We start from the raw sequence: 22,794 nt of genomic DNA, 5'->3' as shown, positions 1-22,794 counted from the left end.
AGCAAACCAGAAGGCACCATTTTCTTGTTTTATTTATGTACTAATAGCCAGGGGCACACATCAACACTAGACATAATTTACAAACGAAGCATGTGTGTTTAGTGAGTCCGCCTGATCAGAGGCAGTAGGGATGACCTGTGATGTTCTCTTGATAAGTGTGCGAATTTTACAAATTCCCTGTCCTGCTAAGCAATTCAAAATGTAACAAATACTTTCGGGTGTCAGGGGAAATGTATTGAGTAAAAAGTATATTATTTAATTTAGGAATGTAGTGAAGTAAAAGTAACAGTTGTCAAAAATATAAATAGTAAAGTAAAGTACATATATCCCCCCAAAATACATAAGTATTACTGTAAAGTGATTACAGTACTTTACACTGCTGCAAATGACGCGGTTCTTTTACGTGAACGGAGCCAAATGATGTCGTTCACCGAAAAGACTGGAAATCTCCATCAGTGTGCATGATCCCAATTCTAGCCACAAGACAGCTGCAATAAAAAAAAGAGAGAAATCTCTTGTGGGTAGTGCTCAAACGATTACGTAATGTCTTAATGTACCTTCGCTATTATGTCCTTTCCCCCCACTCCCACCTGTCCAAAAGCCTCGTACGAACCATCGCGAGATCAAGATAGTTCGTGCCCACAATAGAACGTAAGTTTACATTCTTTCCAAATAGAATGTAAACTCGCGAGATCAGGAGGATTTGTAAGAGGCTACCTGTCCAATACAATGTTGAGTGAAATCTATGTACAGTAATATGTAACATTTGATGGTGTCAGGCTACAATGTAATGTTCTACTGTGTTATGATAATATTTGACGGTGTGTGTTGGTTAACTGTATCACTCTACTACACCCCACAGTTTGACCATCTTCCAAGCTCAATTTAACCCAACGATTTTTCTACAGTGATCTGGTTCTGGGATGATCCATATTTTGAATAGGGGAAGGTTCGTTTTGTTGAGATCATTGCCACAATTAAAATGAGCAGGAGTGGAATAAAATACAGATTCTATGACATTATGTTCATGGCATTTTGCAGAATCAACGAGAGAGGTCCCATGCGCTGTGCTATTCAACTGACATTTTAAAAAATTATCCGCTGCGAAAATACCTCTCAGATTATAGTTTAACCTGCAGAATTTTAAGCAAAATGGCGACAGTGTAGTGGATGGAGGACGAAAAACATAATGTCAAGTGTAATGACAAACGTTCCAATTATTATTGTTTTTTGCATTGGGAAGGTAGGTTTCATGCTTCTATACACATGTCTATAGGCAATTGATTAGTATATTGACGTATCGGGTGTTGTCATGTTGATAGGTTCGTGGTAGCTCTTGGTTTTATTGGTCAGGGAACATAGCGGGGACACACTGGCACCATACTGGCATAGAGATGATTTAACGCAAGACACTGGGCTCGACATTCATAATCGACCGTATCTGATGGATTTGACTGCCATTCACAAATGTATGCACTCCATTGTTTAAGTCCTGACTGTATTGTTTGTTTTTTAAAAGTTTTTTAAATTGAACCTTTATTAATTAACAACAAATTATTATTTACAGTGACGGCCTACCGGGGAACAGTGGGTTAACTGCCTTGTTCAGGGGCAGAACGACAGATTTTTACCTAGTCAACTCGGGGATATAATCCATCAATTCTTCGGTTACTGACCCAACGCTCTAACCACTAGGCTACCTGCCGCCCGCTACAGTAGTTGAGCACCATTCCAAAAGTGTTTAGTTTCTTTTAGTAAATATATTCTTTTTTGTTTCTGTAGCCTACTCTGTAGGAATGTAGCCATTTTCACATTTCCATGAATTCATAAAATGTTTGGGAATGAAGTAAAGGCATTTGTGAAAATTCTATAGCAATATAGAGTGGGAAAGCGGCCGTGCATTTGGACAATTAATAGACACTGCAGTAAATAAAACCTAATAAAAACACCTGTCTTGTCCAGTACCAGAGTCTACCCAAACCAGTGAGCCATAGCCAATCAGAGCTACAGTAGGCCTTTATGCAAATAAGCCATTTGCCATACTGGCCTGCCATAATTCACTTTGAACTGGACTATGTGTTTGTTTACAGACAGTTGCAACAGCATAACTTTAGATCATTAGAATGCATTCGCCAAAAGCCTCAACATGAACCAGAATGGATTTCTGCAAATATGTAGCACTGGCGTCTTCTCATATTTGGAAACGTATTGATCAAACAACCATGAAAAGGTAGGCTCGCTTTCCCTCAGTTATGCTCATCAATAACAACAAGATCAACAACTAATACTAACAAGAGTGAGATGAGCTAAACTCTAACGAGGGAACATTGGATGAACCCTCTGAAACCTTTTCAGCTAGTTGGCCGTCAAAATTTCACTTATAAACAATCGGGAATAGTGTTTTTCTGTAGTTTGCCTGCCAATGCATGCTTATCCCAACGCACGTTTTGACAACTGAATGGGAATATGCCTGCATGCCCATTTGATCGATACCAAATACATTTGATTGACAACTAAGGGTGTGCTCGTAAATTGCCTCCAGTGTGTTAGAGTGGGCTCTGTGTTCGTAAATTCAGAGCATTGTCAGATTGTCTGCTGGTAAATTGAGAACGTTTCGCTTTCTGAGCGCACACTGCACTATTGACACTGGATTCTCATGCCGGAGGTGTAGGGTTGATCGGAGTGTTCCTCACAACGGCAGTCAATCACCCAAGCTAACTGGCTAAAGGTGGTTAGCTTGCTTGCGACTTCCAGACACAAATGAGAGAACACCTCACTATTGACCATTTTACTCGCCCTAGCAGAGCTGGTTAGACCGTTTACATGTTATCTAGAGCGTTAGTGACTAACTGTGCTGCACGGAAGAATGTAATAACTTTTTTTGCCGACTTTTACAGGTCATATTCAGCGGGTGTTGAGCGTTCATAAATTCAGCAGTTATTCTGCGCTCTGGCCTACTCAAGACGAGAGTGCTTTGAAGTCAGAGTAGATAGCCGGAGTGAATTTACGAACCCAAGAGATATACTAACTGGATAACAGTCGTTCAAGTTCAGCATAGCTAGCTAGCATAGCGATTCAAATTTCTTGCCAGCTAACCAAATGACACCTGTATCTCTAGCTGTAGCCACTGAAACTATATGAGGGAATAAGTCTCTCACTCATCCACTCCTCCAATGACATGACATCCTCCCAGCAGCTAGCTAGTTAGCTAACGTTAGGCTCCGTGTTATTAACTTGTTAAATAAACAGATACAGTAGGCTATTAGCCACATTATGACTGTCTTGTGATCATTGCCCTTACTAGTTTGATTGTAATTGACATTCCCAGCCTTAGTTACATTGTGTCCCGAATGGGTGGAGGCAGCAAACAAAGTACCAGGCCAACTGTGATTTACAACCTGATAGCAATATTTGTTGGACTACTTATATTAATCATGCATTGATCTGCATCCATTTATTCAGCCAACAATGTCTTACTGTACATCATGGATTTTTTTGTCAAATATAACCTATTTTTAAAACCTCTTATGAAGTTGATTTTGTAGCATAAACTGGGGATTTGATATCTTGGACTAATATTATGACTCTGTTTGTTTCATACCTGCAGAGTAGTGAAAACGCTGTCAGTTCCACCTTAAAGTTCTGTTCTATTCTAAAACATTATTTTGTTCTGCTGTCATGTAATAGCCTACACTCATTGAATACTAATGATAGAATATCATAGAAATCAAGTCCTATTTGCATGTAGTCCTATACATGTCACTTTGCTCCACTGTGTCCATTACATTCCAATATCTGATATGCGTCATATGAGGAGCATGTCTCTGAATGCCCTGCTGTTTTCTAAACCATTGTTTATTGACACAGATTTTCTAGAAACAGATTCCTGCAGTTGCCTACTTTAAGGACACTGACATCTTTGCACTTTGAAGGGCATCTGCCACAGCAACTGCTAGGATATAATGAATTAGGCCCACATTAAGAACACCTTTCAGTTGGTAGGTATGGGAGTAACTTACCCCAATTACACTATACCTGAAATACATGCAAATGCCAAAGCATTTATAATATATTAGAATAAGCTATGATTATGACAAATCAAATTATATTTACTTTATTTGAAACTTGATCTACATTCTGGCTTAAAACACACACAGCAAATTCCTTGTAAACTGATTTCACAGTTTGACTCAATAAATCAGATTGACGAGGCAAGTTAACCGCAAATTGATTATATGTTACTTAAACAAGGTCAAATATTTTAACCAAGCCGACAGAATTCCCAGAATGCACGGCATAGCAAAACAGTCATGTTTACAGAGGCAGCATCACAAATGGCATGCTATTCCCTATATAGTGCACTACTCTTAGCCAGGGCCCATAGGGTTATGGTCAAAAGTAGTGCACTATATAGGGTGCCATTTGGAACACATTCTGAGTCTGTAGGCACTCATACTGCTATAAATGAAGAGGCCAGGGACTACTTTAATGGGAGTACACTGCCCTGATTCAGTAGCTGCAGAGAGATAAGATTTGAGTACTCTTTAGGAAGGATATAGTACTAAGAACATTACATATAGAAAAAAACTATTAGTGGCAAAAGGAAATAAGAGCAGAAGGATTGAATGACGTGGCACACATTGACAATATTTTCTTAGTACAAACCATTGAATCTTGGAAATGTCCTATTGAAGCTACTTAAGTAGCCAACACTGCCATTGACCATTGCCATTTAGGGAACATTTCTGTATCACTTTTATCATGCAAGTTATGATACTGTGTTATATTAGTGTATGAATATATCAATAAAATGTTTATTTCTTTATTACAGGTGGGTTTTCAGAAGACCGTAGGGTGGAACCAATGGTTTGTAATAGACTGGTAAGTAATGACTGCTTTGGAATCATCTATTAGTAAACCATAAGCATTAGGGTATTCCACAAGATCTTATGATCCGTGAACCGTATATGATACAGACAACATCTTGGTGTCAATTATAAGGACATAAGGCGAGACCCAGATGCAGATGGTTTGAGTCTTTGATATTTATTAATCACTCCAAAAGGGGTAGGCAAGGGAATGGTCGTGGACAGGCAAAAGCTAAAAACCAGTTCAGAGTCCAGGAGGTACAGAGGGACATGCAGGCTCGGGGTCAGGGTAGGCAGGCGGCTACGGAGTCCAGAAAACAGGCAAGGGCAAAGACATACAAGACGAACTGGCACAGAGAGACAGGAAACACAGGGATAAATACACCAGGGAAAATAAGCGACACCTGGGGGGGAGACAATCACAAGGACAGGTGTGACAGTCAATATACTCCTTATAGTGTGCTATAACGTGGATTCTGAAATACACATTTTTGCATTAATTTATTAAACATTACAAATATTAATATGAATAGATCAGAACAACCTTTTTTTGATTTAGCTTATTTGTACACATTGTTTGGAACAATATACTATTTAAATACATAACATTTCCAGAGTGGGCTCACTGGTACTTATAACTAAATGACCCATTTTATACATAGCAATGTACATTATAGGTCATTTAACCAATCACAGCCGTCCTTTAGGATTGCACTTTCAGAAAATCACCAGTAGAGCGAGTTCCCTTTGAATCCATTTACCATTCACTGTGTTCTTGGTGCTCATAAAATGTAACGTCAGAACTTCAGAATTAGAAGAGAGCCCACTCTGGAAATTGTATGTACTTGTAGACTATTTAAAAAAAAAAAATGTATATATTTCACCTTTATTTAACCAGGTAGGCTAGTTGAGAACAAGTTCTCATTTGTAACTGCGACCTGGTCAAGAAAATACAAAGCAGTTCGCCACATACAACAACACAGAGTTACACATGGAATAAACAAACATACAATCAATAATACAGTAGAGAAAGTCTATATACAGCATGTGCAAATGAGGTAGGATAAGGGAGGTAAAGGCAATAAATAGGCCATGGTAGCAAAGTAATTACAATATAGCAATTAAACACCGGAATGGTAGAATGTGCAGAAGATGAATGTGCAAGTAGAGATACTGGGGTGCAAAGGAGCAAGATAAATAAATAAATACAGTATGGGGATGAGGTAGTTGGATGGGCTATTTACAGATGGGCTATGTACAGGTGCAGTGATCTGTGAGCTGCTCTGACAGCTGGTGCTTAAAGCTTGTGAGGGAGATAAGAGTCTCCAGCTTTAGTGATTTTTGCAGTTCGCTCCAGTCATTGGCAGCAGAGAACTGGAAGGAGAGGCGGCCAAAGGAAGAATTGGCTTTTGGGGTGACCAGTGAGATATTCCTGCTGGAGCTGCTATGGTGACCAGTGAGCTGGGATAAGGTGGGGCTTTACCTAACAGAGACTTGTAGATGACCTGGAGCCAGTGGGTTTGGCGACGAGTATGAAGCGAGGGCCAGCCAACAAAAGCATACAGGTCGCAGTGGTGGGTAGTATATGGGGTTTTGGTGGTAAAACGGATGGCACTGTGATAGACTGCATCCAATTTGTTGAGTAGAGTGTTGGAGGCTATTTTGTAAATTACATCGTCGAGGATCGGTAGGATGGTCAGTTTTACGAGGGTATGTTTGGCAGCATGAGTGAAGGATGCTTTGTTGCGAAATAAATTAATTTTGGATTGAAGATGCTTAATGTGAGTCTGGAAGGAGGGTTTACAGTCTAACCAGACACCTAGGTATTTGTAGTTGTCAGAACCGTCCAGAGTAGTAATGCTGGACGGCCGGGCAGGTGCGGGCAGCGATCGGTTGAAGGGCATGCATTTAGTTTTACTTGCATTTAAGAGCAGTTGGAGGCCACGGAAGGAAAGTTGTATGGCATTGAAGCTCGTCTGGAGGTTAGTTAACACAGTGTCCAAAGAAGGGCCAGAGGTATACAGAATGGTGTCATCTGCGTAGAGGTGGATCAAAGAATCACCAGCAGCAAGAGCGACATCATTGATGTATACAGAGAAGAGAGTCAGCCCGAGAATTGAACCCTGTGGCACCCCCATAGAGACTACCAGAGGTCCGGACAATAGGCCCTCCGATTTGACATACTGAACTCTATCAGAGAAGTAGTTGGTAAACCAGGCGAGGCAATCATTTGAGAAACCAAGGCTGTTGAGTCTGCCAATAAGAATGTTGTGATTGACAGAGTCGAAAGCCTTAGCCAGGTCGATGAATACGGCTGCACAGTAATGTCTCTTATCGATTGCGGTTATGATATTGTTTTAGGACCTTGGGCGTGGCTGAGGTGCACCCATGACCAGCTCTGAAACCAGATTGCATAGCGGAGAAGGTACAATGGGATTCGAAATGGTCGGTAATCGGTTGGTTAACTTGGCTTTTCGAAGACCTTAGAAAGTCAGGGTAGGATAGATAGGTTTGTAGCAGTTTGCGTCTAGAGTGTCTCCCCCTTTGAAGAGGGGGATGACCGCGGCTGCTTTCCAATCTATGGGAATCTCAGACGATACGAAAGAGCGGTTGAACAGGCTTGTAATTGGGGTTGCAACAATTCCGGCAGATAATTTTAGAAAGAGTGGGACCAGATTGTCTTGCCTGGCTGATTTGTAGGGGTCCAGATATTGCAGCTCTTTCAGAACATCAGCTATCTGGATTTGGGTGAAGGAGAAATGGGGGAGGCTTGGGTGAGTTGCTGTGGGGGGGAGGGCTGTTGATCGGAGTAGGGGTAGCCAGGTGGAAAGCATGGCCAGCTGTAGAAAAATGCTTATTTATATTGGATTTATCGGTGGTGACAGTGTTTCCCAGCCTCAGTGCAGTGGGCAGCTGGGAGGAGGTGCTCTTATTCTCCATGGACTTTACAGTGTCCCAGAATTGTTTTATTTATTTGTACTATTTTATTTTATTTACTATTTTATTTTCCTTTTTTTTTATTGTTCCAAGCAATATGTCTTAAAATGAACACAATCTAAAAGGGCTGGTTTGAGATATTCATGTTAATATTTTTAATGTTGAATAAATTCATGTGAAAATGTGTATTTCAGAATCTAGACATACTCCACATGTTAGAGCAGACAGTGGCGTCATGCCCACATTGGGCACACAGGCACATGTCCCCTGGAACACTGACTGGACAAGGCTACTCTAGTGTGTGCAGTATTGTCGGTGGCGAAAGAGAAAACACACAGCGTATTGTGACTTACACAGCATTTGATTTGAGCTGCCAATAATGTATTTTAGCTGCCGGAGGTAAGTTCGTAAATTAATTTGATCAAGCTGTGTAGCCTATTGATTCCTTCTTGATGAATAATTAAAACATGTGTGGATTGTTTCTCTGTAATACTAGCCACCAATCAATTTTTATGAAGTTGACTTTAGCTAGCCAGCTAGATAGGTTCCCTATCTTTCAACCTCATCACTAGCTACCAAGCCATTTCAGACTATCAATCAAGTTAGAGTAGCTTGTTTAACTATCTTAACTAAGATTACCTATGCAGAAAAATATAATATTTTTGTATATAGAATTAGGGGATAATGATTATGGGTTTATATTTCAGGAAAAAGCTGTTTCAGGTGTTTGAACAATGCAACTTCTCCAACTTCCAGAAGGGGGCACATCACCCCCTTCCATCCTAATGTACTTCATACCCCTTCTAAATTAATGGGTGCATGACACCACTGAGAGCACACTATAATGACTATAACGACAACACGATGTTGTTTGTATCATCAACGGATCATAAGGTACCACAGGAGGCATGTATAGGTCTAAAAAGGGCCTAAAATGGCCACTTTCATCATGATGAACATCAAACTAACTTTTGTTAATCAATTGCACACAAGGTCCAATCACAATTTGACTTCCGCTCTTAACTCAACCTCTCTGAATGACACATACATATACAGGTTTTTGGAGTGGTGCTGGCACACTGGGTGCCCGGGGAGTTGTTGTTGTGGGGGGGTTAAGGTCCTTGATAAAGGGCACAACGTCAGGCACTGGCATCTAGTATTTGATATTAGCAACCCTTTGTTTGCCAGCTCACTTGCAACCCTCCGATTTCTGGCTGGCCTCTTTAACCGCTAGCCTATCTACCGTCCATGATTGTCATCATCATTTTCTATAAAATGGATTGTGATACTAATGTAAATAGCATGTCAATCATACTTCCTCCCAATTAAGTTTCAATGTGAGAATTGCCTGAACAATCTGAGATATCATAAATATTTTCCGCTCATGCTGGCATGGAATTGCCCATTAGTGAAATGTACAGTACCAGTCAAAAGTTTGGACACACCTACCTATTCCAGGGTTTTTTCTTTATTTTTACTCTTTTCTACATTTTATAATAATACTGAAGACATCAAAACTATGAAATAACAAATATAGAATCATCTAGTAACCAAAATAGTGTTAAAGAAATGAAAATATATTTTATATTTGAGATTCTTCAATTACTACCCTTTGCCTGGATGACAGCTTTGCACACTCTTGGCATTCTCTCAACCAGCTTCATGAGGTAGTCACCTGGAATGCATTTCAATGAACATTGGTGGAATTTATTTCCTTCTTAATGCATTTCAGCCAGTCAGTTGTGATGTGACATGGTAGGGTTGGTATACAGAAGATAGCCGTTTTGGTAAAAGACCAAGTCCATATTATGGCAAGAACAGCTCAAATAAGCGAAGAGAAATGACAGTCCATCATTACTTTAAGACATGGTCAGTCAATCCGGGAAAATGTCAAAAACTGTGAAAGTTTCTTCAAGTGCAGTCTCAAAAACCATCAAGTGCTGTGATGAAACTGGCTCTCATGAGGACTGCCTGTTGCAGAGGATACATTCATTAGAGTTACCAGCCTCAAAAATTGCAGCCCCAATAAATGCTTCACGGAGTTCAAGTAACAGACACATCTCAAAATCAACTGTTCAGAGGGGATTGCGTAAATTAGGCTTTCTTTCATGGTCGAATTGCTGCAAAGAAACCATTACTAAAGGACACCAATAAGAAGAGATTTGCTTGGTCCAAGAAACACGAGCAATAGACATTAGACCGGTGGAAATCTATCCTTTGGTCTCCAAATTGGAGATGTTTGGTTCCAACCGCCGTGTCTTTGCGAGACGCAGAGTAGGTGAACGGATGATGCATGTGTGGTTCCCACCGTGAAGCTTGGAGGAGGAGGTGTGATGGTGTGGGGGTACTTTGCTGGTGACACTGTCTGTGATTTATTTAGAATTCAAGGCACACTTAACCAGCATGGCTACCCCAGCATTCTGCAGCAATACGCCATCCTATCTGGTTTGCGCATAGTGGGACTATCCTTTGTTTTTCAACAGGACAATGAGCCAACACACCCCCTCCACAATCACCCGATCTCAACCCAATTGAGATGGGTTGGTATGAGTTGGGGAAAAGCAGCCAACATGTGCTCAGGATATGTGGGAACTCCTTCAAGACTGTTGAAAAAGTATTCCAGGTGAAGCTGGTTGATGCCAAGTGTGCAAATCTGTCATCAAGGCAAAGGGTGGCTACTTTGAAGAATCTCAAATATTTTGATTTGTTTAACACTTTTTTGGTTACTACATGATTCCATATGTGTTATTTCATTGTTTTGATGTCTTCTGTATTATTCTACAATGTAGAAAATAGTACAAATAAAGAAAAACCCTTGAATGAGTTGTTGTGGTCAGACTTTTGACTGGTACTGTATATGATTGTATTTTGTGCTGAACTAAGTATTAACCATAACTTTGCATACCTGTATACATGTAGATTCAATTTAAAATTGAACAAGTTATGCATGATTGATAATATTTTCAGGTAATATTTATATGAAGGAAAGGGATTTGAACACACAATAATGTGAATGCGTTTTGTCGAGATGTGATAATTATGAGGCACAGTTCTCTCTCACCAAACATACTGCCATAATACCTGAAGCTGTAGCTCAGATGTATGAACAGTTCTTTATAATATAGCTGGGTGTGATTAGATTTATTTCAGCCTGAATTTAACATTTATTAAATTGAAGAAAAACTGGCCAACACAAAATAATACCCCATAATGTCAAAGTGGAATTATGTTTTCAGAAATGTTTACAAACTAATTAAAAATTAAAAAATGAAATGTCCCAATGTCTCGAGTCTATTGCAAGCCTTAATAAATTCAGGAGTAAAAATGTGCTTAAAAAGTCACACAATAAGTTGCGTGGACTCACTGTATGCAATAATAGTGTTTAACATGATTGTTGAATGACTGCCTCATCTCTGTAACACACAAATACAATTATCTGTAAGGTCCCTCAGTCGGGCAGTGAATATCAAATACAGATTCAACCACAAAGACCAGGGAGGTTTTCCAATGGCAAAAAACAAAAACCAGACATTGAATATCCCTTTGAGCATGGTGCTGTTATTAATTACACTTTGGATGGTGTATCAATACACCCAGTCACTACAAAGATACAGGTGTCCTTCCTAACTCTGTTGCCAGAGAGGAAGGGAACCACTCAGGGATTTAAAACAGTTACAAAGTTTAACGGCTGTGATAGGAATAGGAGTAAACTGTGGATGGATTAACAACATTGTAGTTACTCCACAATACTAACCTAAATGAGAGAGTGAAAAGAAGGAAGCGTGTACAGAATAAAAAATATTCCAAAACATGTGTCATGTCTGCAATAAGGCACCTAAGTAAAACTGCAAAACATTTGGCAAAGAAATGAACTTTATTTCCTGAATACAAAGTGTTATGTTTGTGGCAAATCCAACGCAACACATAAAGTATGGTGTTGCCTGCATCATGTTATGGGTATGGTTGTCATTGGCATGGAGTAGGGAGTTTTTTTTAGGATAAAAATAAATGGAATAGAGCTAAGCACAGGCAAAATCCCGAAGGAAAACCTGGTTCAGTCTGCTTTCCAACAGACACTGGGAGACAAATTCACCTTTCAGCAGGACAATAAACCGAGAACACAAGGCCAAATATACACTGGAGTTGCTTACCAAGATGACATTGAATGTTCCCGAGTGGCCTAGTTACAGTTTTGACTCAAATCGGCTTGAAAATCTATGGCAAAACCTGAAAATGGTTGTCTAGCAATGATCAACAGCCAATTTGACAGGACTTCAGAATTTTGAAAACAGTAATGGGCAAATATTGTACAATCCAGCTGTGCAAAGCTCTTAGAGACTTACCCATAAAGACTCACAGCTTTGATCACTGCCAAAAGTGATTCTAACATGTATTGACTCATGGTGTGAATACTTATGTAAATGAGGTATTTCAGTTTCAATCAATTTGCAAAGATTTCTAAAAACATGTTTTCTCACTTTGTCATTATGGTATTGTTTATAAATGGGTGAGAGAGAAAAAATCTCTATATATCCATTTCCTGGAGTCAAATTACCAAATCGCCCTCTACTGGTGGAATGTTAAAAATATTATTCAGAATTTCCAAATTAGTAATCATTATTTAACAAAATCCTCCTTGTTATATTTCAGTCTTCTGTAATGTATATAAAGTGTAATATTGGGATGCAAACTCAAAATTGAATACATTTCATCTCTATATCTGACATGGTACAGGTGTCTTCTTTTTTTAAGCCCATAACCATATGTGTGAGGTGTATACTTTTGTTTCAAAATAGATTTGTTAAAGACTAACAAGAAATACTCTGATTTAGCACGCTGCAGTAAAAGGTTCATCCATTTTAAATTCAGGCTATGGTATGCATACTTTCTGAAGGCTCTGTGTGTGATCTAGTAATATTGAAGTAATATTGAAATGAATATTATATTTTATTTTATGGTATGTTTGATCTATATCCCAGGTAACGTGATGTCCTCATAACATTCACAATGTTCCCTGTTGGTCCCCCACCGGGACTATATAGTGTATCATGTGTAGAGAGAGGGCCCTGGCCCCTAGAAGGTCTGCTGGGGTTTTGACCCCTAACCTCACTGGCCACTCCAGTAACACAGGCCTGTTGAAGTGTTTCTACAAATCCAGCCTCTCGGGCTGTTGTCCTCCAACAGCTCTGTCAGGTTACAGAGCGTTCCCACCACTAAGGGGCACACTATGATCACTAATGCTTGAACCCCTTATTCAGAGGAGTTGAATCACAAGCCTAGATGAACAATGGCCCATAGCATAAGCAAGCATTATAGAAAGCACCTAATAATAAGTGATTCATTACTATTTTTGATTTGTCATTGCAGTCTATCATTTTAAGACAGGTATTTGTCTGACAACAGTGAAGGCAGTCCTTACAAGACGATCCATTTTGTTCCTTCTCAATATTTCAGAGAAAACTGATGGACACTTCCTTCTTTTCCATACTAAATTAAACTCTTTCTAAGATGTTAACTGTATACAATGTTTTACTAATGACTGAAATAGATACATCTTCAGTATGTTGAATGCACATAATATTTACAGGTACATTTAGTGATATTTCAATCATTCGTATTTCCATTCTGTAGCAATAATATAATCCACAAAATGATGTGACCACAAAATGTAATCCAAACGTAACCACATGCTAGACCACAGACAAGAAGGCTAAGTTGGAAAATACATGTTTGTAAATGCTTGGGCAGATTCCAGGATCGATCCGACCAAGGCCGCAAGAATATTCTATTGATGTAGAAGCTATTCACTCATTGAGCGCCAATTAACCAAAAATGTAAATCCTCTGTCTGTATTGATTGAAAGGATGAAGGCAGAAGTTTGCCACTACATTAGTAACAAGGCAGCTGGACCGTTCTGTGATATCTATGAAGGTTGTGGTCCTCCTCATTAAATTGACCATTTATTCTTTAGTTTGATGTGATATTTTAGAGATTTGAGTGTAGGGGTACACAGGTTAGCTACAATTATGCTGATGCTAAGGTTTATATGGGTACACTGAATGAAGTATGGCATTCTAAGCCTACCGTTATACCTATGGGTAGTTTCATCGTGATTAACCTTCCTTTCTCTCCTCTCAACCATCTCAGGGAGACAAATCCTCGTCCAATCAGCTCCTTCTGGACACGTTCTGTTCATCTATATTTATAAATGACCTTCAGAAGGATAGATCAGGGACTTTATTTCATTTTATGTTTTTGAAGGATTTTTTTGCCCTTTTTAGGGCAGTGCAAATGCTCCCTTAAACTAAGTCCTGTTCTGATTTGAGTATTCACTTCTTAAGAGGGGTAAGACATCCACACAGTCAGCTGTCCATACTAATGCTGCTGTACTAAACTGCTGGAAACCTCATTATTCTGAATGCATGGAGGTTCTATTATACATTCTAATAAAATTGCATTGAAGGACTGTTATCTGGTAAATGACAGCATCCTACTCAGATCGTTGGACTTAATATGTGATAGTATGAAGATAGGAGTAAAAATAGATGTTGTTTTCCTCCATTGGTACAGTTATTCTTTACCGCTTATATAGAATGAAGTACACAGTACCTTGCTGACTCACAGTTCAGTCTTCTAGTGTTTCATAGTGTGTGGAGTCTCTGCCGGGTGAAGTGCTGTGTCCAGTCCACCGGTGTTGTACAGGACAGGAAGGCTGCAGCAGGGCCATCTGTTGGTCTCGGTTGGTATTGGAAGAGGTCCACATACATGTGATCAGGTTACGGTGATATACCTCTCACGATACAAATCTGTCTAGTGCGCCCATGTGATTACAACAGTCATTGATTAATGTTAGTTAATACCAGTACTCAGTTATCTGATGACTTGAGGTAATTGACAGTTTGGTAAATCTCTGCTTTATTGCTTATAGCCTGCTCTATTGAAGTAAAGATGCAGAGATATGAAAAGACATGTAATATGTAAACAGAAACTGATGAAGGGTGTGTGTCTTACAGATACGCATGTTCAACTGGGTTGACGTTAATGATTGATAGTAATAAACTGAATTGTTTGAGAGAGGGAAATATTTTGAACAAGCTCTATGTTACAGTTTCGAAAGACTCACTCATGTTTGACTTTGATAGTGATTTAACGGTAATAAACTAATAAGCTGAGTCGTCAGAGTTGAACATGTGTTGAGGGCTTCAAGATCAGGGGTGCATTGTGTGTAAACCTAATGCTGTTGATGAAAACACTGCCTGGGGAACAGCAGAGTGGGAGTCTTTGAAAAGTCAACTTGAAATGAATCCCGCGGCTTCGGTTAATAAAAGAGAAAGTTAGTGAGAAGAAAATAACAAACAAACGAATGAAATAAATAAATAAAAGGAATGGAAGATCAAATCATTTTTCACAAAATCCTTATTCTGTGGATGTTTTTTTTCTGTATGTGTACACACTGATGCAATCACTCTTAAAGCAGCATAATAATACATGAAGTTATATCGTCATACCACGTATTAGCAATAGATGCCATAAACCCCTGTATATAATTCATTCATCTACATTCAAAAGCACAGATTACAGGTGTAAGAAGACCACTTACAGTGGTATTTAGTACAGTTGTAATGTTGACACATCCCATACTATAAAAGATAAGATCTCAGAACAATGGGGGATCATTCACTCCTAAAATAAAATAAAATTTAAAAAAAAAAGGAACATTTGTGAACCTCTTTGATTTGATCTGATTTGTTTTGATCTGGAGAGGAGAGGGGAGTTAAAAAGAGAAATCTCCTTAACCCCCCCCCCCCAGGCCTGACAGGCTGTGTTGAATAATACACATGCTCAGGAGGTGGATGTGGGGAGTGTGTCTGTGTCGAACCCTCGCCTGTGATCAGTGGCTAAGGGTTAGACCATATATGCCAGCCCACCCCACCTCTCCACGGTGTACATCCATTGATAAGATTATATTAATTGGTATGAATAGAGAGGGCTTTCTTCTACTCTCCTCCACTTCTCCTTGTATACATTTACCATTATACTCATTAGCTTCCCCAGTGCGGTGCCTCCCAGCCAGCTTCCCTTCTCCTCCACATCCCCCTTGGGTCTCCTGGGAGGCAATTTGCATCTCTCCATGGAGCCTCTGGGGTTATTGAGGAAATATTAGCCTCTTTTCTTCCCCGGCCAACCCTTTGATTTATTTGGAGGCTGGGCTGATGGAGTGGCAGTCCCATGTTAATGACTGGTGTAGGACCCCTGGTGCAAGGCCACTCCTTGATCCACGCAAGAAAGGTGCAATTGACAACCATGACTGAATATTCATGTTACGTTTGTGTGTTTGTCTCTCGGTGTGTGTGTGTGTGGGGGGGGGGGACGTGTAGGTGTGTGTCTGTGTTTCAGTATGTGTGTATGCACAGCTTAGATAGGTGGACCTTGAGAAATGACAAGAGGGAATCCCAGTGATGTCAGGGTCAGTGCGTTCAAGTTGCTCAGTGTCTCTGACCACCCATTTGGTTTGATTAGACAGGTTTCTGTTTGCTTACTATGTATCCCTGGCTATATCTAGGTGTATTTTATTATGTTATTGCTTTCTTTGGAATGGGAAAGCCATATCCCTTCCTTCTAGCCAGTGGAACAGTTCAGGCCCAGTTGTTATTAATGTTGTTAGACGTTGCAGAGAATTTGCTTATTGGTTATGGGCCTAGCTAGGACTAAGAACCACATCCCCACTTCTGGTCAGCCATATAGTTTAGCTCAGCTGCAACACAGTAGCAATGTAGCAACACTCTAACGCCCTGATAGATTACACATTATTTAGCTGGAGAACACACACATTGCTGGAAGAATTTTAAAACGGCAGAATATATATTGGACAACACACATATTTAAAAGTCAAAAGTACTTTAAATCAGGACAATGTTCTGTTTAATTGATAATGATAAATCAATTGAGTTTGGGTTGCTTTGTACTATAGCTAGCTAGTGAGAGGTCCTTGGTATACCCTGTTCTGCCTGATCCATGCTTGCCATGTACTCTGTACGACTTACGGAGCCAGATATTCATATTATGTTTTTAAAGAAAGGTAATGAGAGGTGTTTCATCCTGATGTGTGCGACGCTTGACATTTCTCCAGATTTAAGCGTACTGATGTCTGCTCACTCGGCAGAGAGAGAGGAGCCTGTCCTCCGTTTGGAGAGAAGTTTGACACTGACTTCTCTTTCATGTGATTGGTCACGTGTCTGACTAAAGCAAAGCGGTAGCGACAAAGTTTGATTGGCCTATATTTTTGGGGGATTCCATCTCAACCAGAAATGACAGGGTGCAATCTGAGCATGCCCAATCATAATCATAGCAACTGCTTGTATCATGCATATACACCCAAACTATTTATATATAGTAAGCTCTAGAGTATATGGTAATCATCACATTTAATAAAAGCCAACATCCATACTATTTTTTTTTAAACAAAAATAGCATAGCTACCAATGCAATCTCTACATCTAGGTGTACATCACATATTCAAAACAGGTGAATGAACAGCTCATGCATATTGTCATGAAGGGGGCAACAAACACAGTAGTAAATGGAAATATGCCACTTTCAACAGGCATGAACAGCACTGCACAGCTTGCCAGAACCAGCCAAGTAGATGAGTCTGGCGGCAATGCTTTGGTTAGTGAGTCCTTTCCTCTCAGTATTGGGTGGATTGGTGTGCGTGTATCTAAACAGAGCAGATATGATGTTTATGAGGCCATCTGTCTGCTGTAGTGTTCGCTGTTTGCGTCCCGAATGGCACCCTATTCCCTATATAGCGCACTACTTTTGACCAGGACCCATAGGGGCTCTGGTCAAAAGTAGTACACTATGTAGGGAATAGGGTGCCATTTGGGACATACACAGAAACAGCTCCTCTGTGGCCACTGGCCCTGGCCTCCTCCTCAACGTGAGAGAGAGAACTCATTAAAACCGTCACATGAATGCCTGAGAAACCTCATACCTCTTTTTTTCCCCTTCTCCTCCTTTCTCCTTAAAAAGGAGAGAAGTTTAAAACTAACAAAGCCCAGGGAAATCCCCATCAGACATCCCTCCCTTAATCCATTTAATTTTGAAAGGTATTGTTTAAAGCTTCAAAGTTTATATCGTTTAATCCCCCCTCTAACACTACGGGCAGCAAATGAGGCCGTGTCAGCGGTTTGAACAGATATAATCTCCTCCACACAACAGAAAATCCTCCTGCTAGACAAGGTTGCATAGGTTCCCTGTGAACTCAAGCGTTTGATGTTGCTACCTGCTATTGAACATGACTTCTGTCTTAACCCAACTGTCACTCGCTCCCTCTCCTCTTTTATCACTCCCAATGTTCTCTCTACACCTTTTTTTTTCATCAGTAAATCTACCCATCACAGCCGTTTCATTTATTCTCGTCTGTTTTTTGGATAGTGGGCATGGGAAGGTTTGGGGTGAGGGGTGAGATGGTTGTGTGTTTTTTTTGTCATGCTTCTTAGTGTTAACTCATTGAGAGAATACGTGTCCACTCGGTTTGGACTGACCGGACTTTTATTATTTTGGTAAGTGAAATTCGGGGCTTGCTCTCAGAGCATGTATCTGGCTAGTCAAATTTGAGAACATTGCTACAACTTTACGTCACTATTGCCATCGTTGTGTGTGTAATCAGGGTTTCTTTCTAGCTGTTTTTGTTATTTTTCCATAGAAGAGAAAGAAAGCTCGAGGCATGTTCTATTATTCTGTTATACAACGGGTGGGTCTAATCCTGAATTCTGATTGGTTAAAACCGCATTCCAGCCGGTGTCTATTCCACAAGTTACCACCGGCTAAATCTATGATGTTAAAATATCTATTTACTCTGTTCCATTTGACTGCGCAATCTACTGTCCCATCAGCCCAGCCAGGCACTTTATAAATGTGATCTCTACTATAAAAAGTATCTAGACATTATCTCACATTTCTTTTAGATCAACATTTCATTTTCAACAGCAGAGATTTGTATAAACCTTGCTGTCTGTCTCCGATATTTGCAACATTGTTTCAATATTCAAATTCAATCTTCAGCTGTCCCATAGTAATGAATGTGTTGGGAGTCGGGACGAGACAGACAGGCAGGCGGCGTTTCTCAGCCAGTCAAAATCATGAATCAGCATTTTGGTATCATATATACAAAAAAAGGTCAAATGAAATTAAGTGTTGCAAGTTTGCAGTCTTTCCAGCTTCAGTTTGAAGTGATTGTGTTAGCTGTGTTTTTGGCTAGCTCCTCTCTGAACAACAGTGTCCTACGCAGGTGAAATCGCGCCTCATTAGCTCATTGTTATGGATGTATCCAAATAAATGTCACTAGAAAACAGCTAAAATAAATGCAAATGCTGCTACTTTATTCTGTCCATAGTTCAAATCAAATTTGATTGGTCATATCCCCTGAACACAGCAGGTTCGGCGCATATTGTAAGGTTACTCACAGCAGGTTACTTACAAGCCCTTAACCAACAATGCACTTTTAAGAAAATAGAGTTAAGCAACTATTTACTAAATAAACTAAAGTAAAAATAAAATAAAAAGTAACACAATAAAATAACAATAACGAGGCTAATAACAGGGGGTACCGGTACAGAGTCAATGTGCGGGGGTAAATGGTTAGTTGAGGTCATTTTTACATGTAGGTAGGGGTAAAGTGACTAAGCATAGATAATAAACAGTGAGTAGCAGCAGTGTAAAAAATAAAGGGGGGGGGGGGGCGTGTCAAAGTATATAGTCCAGGTTGCCAATTGATTAATTGTTCGGCAGTCTTATGGCATAAGGGTAGAAGCTGTTAAGGAGCCTTTTGGACCTGGACTTAGTGCTCCTGTACCGCTTGCCGTGCGGTAGCAGAGAGAACAGTCTAGGACTTGGGTGACTCGAGTCTTTGATCATTTTTTGGGCCTTTCTCTGACACCGCCTGGTATATACAGTACCAGTCAAAAGTTTGGACACACCTACTCATTCAAAGGTTTTTCTTTATTGTACATTTCTACATTGTAGAATAATAGTAAAGACATCAAAACTATGAAATAATACATGGAATCATGTAGTAACCAAAACAGTATTAAACAAATTCTGGGATTCTTCAAAGATGCCACCCTTTGCCTTGATGACAGCTTTGCACACCCTTGGCATTCTCTCAACCAGCTTCACCTGGAATGCTTTTCCAACAGTCTTGAAGGAGTTCCCACATATGCTGAGCACTTGTTAATTGCTTTTACTTCACTCTGCAGTCTCACTCATCCCAAACCATCTCAATTGGGTTGAGGTTGGGTGATTGTGGAGGCCAGGTCATCTGATGCAGCACTTCATCAATCTCCTTCTTCGTAAAAAAGGATGGCGTATTGCTGCAGAATGCTGTGGTAGCCATGCTGGTTAAGTGTGCCTTGAATTCTAAATAAATCACAGACAGTGTCACCAGCAAAGCACCATCACACCTCCTCCTCCTCCATAATTCACAGTGGGAACCACTTCTAATCACTACTCCTAATCCATGCTTCTTAGTGGGAACCACTCATCCGTTCACTTACTCTGGGTCTCACAAGGACATGGCAGTTGGAACCAAAAATCTCAAATTTGGACTAATCAGACCAAAGGACTGATTTCCACCTGTCTAATGTCCATCGTGTTTCTTTGCCCAAGCAAGTCTCTTCTTATTATTGGTGGTTTCTTTGCAGCAATTTCAATCATGAAGGCCTGATTCACTCAGTCTCCTCTGAACAGTTGATGTTGAGATGTGTCTGTTACTTGAACTCTTTAATTTCTGAGGCTAGTAACTCTAATGAACTTATCCTCTAAAGCAGACTGGGTCTTCCTTTTCTGTGGCGATCCTCAGTTTCATCATAGCGCATGATGGTTTTTGCGACTGCACTTGAAGAAACATTCAAAGTTCTTGACATTTTCCGGATTGACTGACCTTCATGTCCTAAAGTAATGATGGTCTGTCGTTTCTTTTGACTGGTATTGTAGGTCCTGGATTGCAGGAAGCTTGGCCCCAGTGATGTACTCGGCTGTAGTGTACATCCCAGTACATCGCTTGCTTGCTAGTTGGCTAGCTAGCAAGCAAAGGATAAGAACGTTGCCAGCCAGTATGGCAATGGAACATTCAGAACGAACGACTGGGTCGCTTCTCAAGCAACCAAACCGATAGAACAAACAACCAGCTGGCTTGGTAGCAACCCTAGATTTGTGTCGGGACTATATCTTGTGGAAGAATGAAATAGGATGAATAATTTCATCAAAATAACGTTTGTAATGAAAATGGGTCAATTGGTATTTGAATATGTTAGTAACCCTTTGTATAAAAGTGATAATGCCCTCGACGCTGGTGTTTGTAGGACATACAGTGCTTTCGGAAAGTGTTCAGACCCGTTGACTTTTTCCACATTTTGTTACGTTACAGCCTTTTTCTAAACTCCATTTAAAAAATCCCCCCTATTCAGTCTATACACAATACCCCATAATGACAAAGACATGTACATACATTTTCAGACCCTTTGCTATGAGACTCGAAATTGAGCTCGGGTGCATCCTGTTTCCATTGATCATCCTTGAGATGTTTCATCTTGATTGGAGTCCACTTGTGGTCAGTTCAATTGATTGGACATGATTTGGAAACTGCACACCTGTTAATATATATGGTCCCACAGTCTACAGTGCATGTCAGAGCAAAAACCAAGCCATGAGGTCGAAGGAATTGTCCTTAGAGCTCCGAGGCAGTATTGTGTTGAGGCACAGATCTGGGGACGGGGACCAAAACATTTCTGCAGCATTAAAGGTCCCCAAGAACACAGTGGCCTCCATCATTTTTAAATGGAAGAAGTTTGGAACCACCAAGACTTACTGCAGCTGACCGCCCAATCAAACTGAGCAATCGGGGGAGAAGGGCCTTGGTCAGGGAGGTGACCAAAAACCTGATGGTCATTCTGACAGAGCTCCTCTGTGGAGATGGGAGAACCTTCCAGAAGGACAACCATCTCTGCAGCACTCCACCAATTAGGCCTTTATGGGAGAGTGGCCAGACGGAAGCCACTCCTCAGTAAATAGCACATGACAACCCACTTGGAGTTTGCCAAAAGGCACCTAAAAGCACTCTGACCACGAGAAACAAGATTCTTAGATCTGATGAAAACCAAGATTGAACCCTTTGGCCTGAATGCCAAGCGTCAAGTTTTTTTTTCTTTTTTTCTCACCTTTATTTAACCAGGTAGGCTAGTTGAGAACAAGTTCTCATTTACAACTGCGACCTGGCCAAGATAAAGCATAGCAGTGTGAACAGACAACAACACAGAGTTACACATGGAGTAAACAATAAACAAGTCAATAACACAGTATAAAAAAATAGTCTATATACATTGTGTGCAAAAGGCATGAGGAGGTAGGCGAATAATTATAATTTTGCAGATTAACACTGGAGTGATACATGATCAGATGGTCATGTGCAGGTAGAGATACTGGTGTGCAAAAGAGCAGAAAAGTAAATAAATAAAAACAGTATGGGGATGAGGTAGGTAAATTGGGTGGGCTATTTACCGATGGACTATGTACAGCTGCAGCGATCGGTTAGCTGCTCAGATAGCAGATGTTTAAAGTTGGTGAGGGAGATAAAAGTCTCCAACTTCAGCAATTTTTGCAATTTGTTCCAGTCACAGGCAGCAGAGAACTGGAAGGAAAGGCGGCCAAATGAGGTTTGTTGCAAAATAGAAAGCCGACTAGATTTGATTTTAGATTGGAGATGTTTGATATGAGTCTGGAAGGAGAGTTTACATTCTAGCCAGACACCTAGGTACTTATAGATGTCCACATATTCTAGGTCGGAACCATCCAGGGTGGTGATGCTAGTCGGGCGTGCAGGTGCAGGCAGCGAACGGTTGAAAAGCATGCATTTGGTTTTATTAGCGTTTAAGAGCATTTGGAGGCCACGGAAGGAGTGTTGTATGGCATTGAAGATCGTTTGGAGGTT

General features: G+C 40.3%; 1 protein-coding gene across 2 annotated transcripts in view; it reads left to right on the top strand.

The window, feature by feature from the left end:
* The first annotated feature begins 1,144 nt into the window (after positions 1–1,144).
* LOC115145178 (zinc finger protein 644-like) overlaps positions 1,145–22,794 on the top strand; it is a 43,795-nt gene continuing 22,145 nt past the window's right edge. Inside the window, exons 1-2 of one of the 2 annotated variants that reach the window (XM_029686507.2) lie at positions 1,145–1,243; positions 4,832–4,881. The gene's annotated coding sequence lies outside the window, so the exon portion shown is untranslated. Of the gene's footprint in view, positions 1,244–2,093; positions 2,231–4,831; positions 4,882–22,794 lie in introns of those variants that run through there. The other variant, XM_029686508.2, reaches the window with a different exon arrangement.

This window comes from Oncorhynchus nerka, linkage group LG17 (assembly GCF_034236695.1).
Source record: "Oncorhynchus nerka isolate Pitt River linkage group LG17, Oner_Uvic_2.0, whole genome shotgun sequence".
Lineage (NCBI taxonomy): Eukaryota > Metazoa > Chordata > Actinopteri > Salmoniformes > Salmonidae > Oncorhynchus > Oncorhynchus nerka.
This window is presented reverse-complemented; position numbering and strand designations above follow the sequence as displayed.